The sequence below is a fragment of the Bidens hawaiensis genome, unplaced genomic scaffold, assembly GCF_021521415.1.
Source record: "Bidens hawaiensis isolate Kalapana, Puna unplaced genomic scaffold, B.hawaiensis_p1.1 tig00016259_1, whole genome shotgun sequence".
Lineage (NCBI taxonomy): Eukaryota > Viridiplantae > Streptophyta > Magnoliopsida > Asterales > Asteraceae > Bidens > Bidens hawaiensis.
The window spans coordinates 73,989-75,670 of NW_027492482.1; positions in this window are offsets into that span (position 1 = coordinate 73,989).

The following is a 1,682-nucleotide window of genomic DNA, read 5'->3' on the forward strand; positions in this document are numbered from 1 at the left end:
CGATTGCTCCGCCGGTCGATTCTTCAATCGATCGTTATCCGGTGGGTTTTATTGCTCTATATTGTCGTCATTTTGAATTTTCCAATCTCCGACACCCTTTTTCGGTTTTTGTTTTGAATGTTTTGGAATATTACCGTATATCGTTCGGTCAAATCCATCCTTTAGGGCTTGCTAGGGTTTTGCATTTTGAGGTTTTGTGTAGAGCCCTAGGTTATGATCCTTCGTTGTTGAATTTTCGCCGTTTCTTTCGCTTAGCGAAAAACGGTGATTGGTATACATTTGAACATACTAAGGTTGATACGTGTTTGGTCTCCTCGGCGGTTACAACTCTCGGTTCTTGGAAGGACCGTTTTTTCTTTGTTTCTGATTCTATCCTTCCATTTAAACCCGTTTGGAGATAACCCGAGGTTGTTCTAAATGAACCAGAGCCGGCCGAATCTGAGTTAAACGAAGCTTTTTTGAAATCGATTAGAAAATGTCCGTCACGTCTTCGCTGTGTTGTTAGGAATAAGCATATTGTGGGATAAGCCTAATCGGGATCCCGTGCTTTTGAGGGATAATAAGGGTATACATTTGTTTGTCCCGTATTTGCTTTGTTTTGTTGATATGTTTGCTAATGATTTTCCTTTGTGTTTTGTAGTTATGTCTGCCTTAGACTTTTTGAAAAGTGGTGACACCTCGGATGTTGGGTTCACTGATGTTGTGGCTGTTGATGGGGAAGATTCGGTTGTTCGAGGGAAGGAGGGTCTTTTTGAAAGTGGTGATTATGTGGGAGTGCCAGACGTTAGAGGGTTCACCAAAACCGTTGTTCCAAAGTCTTCTACTCGTCGTTCCACACGACGTTTGCTGAAGTCTGTTGGCACCTAATCTTCTCATGAACCAGTTGAGGTTAGTGATGACATTCAGGTTTCTGAAGACCAAGGTCCAACTATGGAGGTTGAGAAGGAGCAGGGGTTGGTGGTTTCCAAGAAGGGAAAATCGGTTGGGAAGAAAGTTGCGATGTCTTTGGTTCAAGGGTTGGATAGGGATGCAGTTTATGTGCCAGAGTGGAGTGTCAAGGTTGGGGATAGCTTCAAAGATCCCAAAGTTTGTGCTGATGTGTTAGCCAATTTCGCTCCTCCAGGGGTTCGTGATACTATTTCCAAGATGGAGGGTGATTCCCTGTTGTCCAGGCTGATCTTGAATTCTTGTAACGTTTCTGCCCTTTTGGCAGAGGGTGTCACTCGCTTTCGAAAGGGGATGGAGGAGTATGAGGAGTTTATGAAGACGAAGGAGAAGATGAAGGCCTCTATGGCAGCCATGAAGAAACAGGTTGAAGGTTTTTCTGAGAAGGAGAAGGTGTATGTGAAGCGGATTGACGAGTTGTCTCGTGGCCATGAGATTGAGATGGCAGGTTTGAAGAAAGCTATGGAAGCTGACAGAGCTAGGTTGGATGCTGACCGGGAAGCCTTTGAGGTGCAAAGGAAAGCCTTCGAGATGGAGAAAGAAGGCTTAAAGGCTTCAGTCACCCAGACCTCTGATGACAACAAATGGCTAATTGAGCATGGGTTTCAACAGGTTGTGGCTTATTTGCTTTATTTTAGCGAATTCAACTCGGTGTTGGGCGGTGTGTATACGAAGCTGTTGGCCCATGGTAAGCATTTGGGTTTCGTTGCTGGCTGCAGCTATCACGAGTCTGGCTA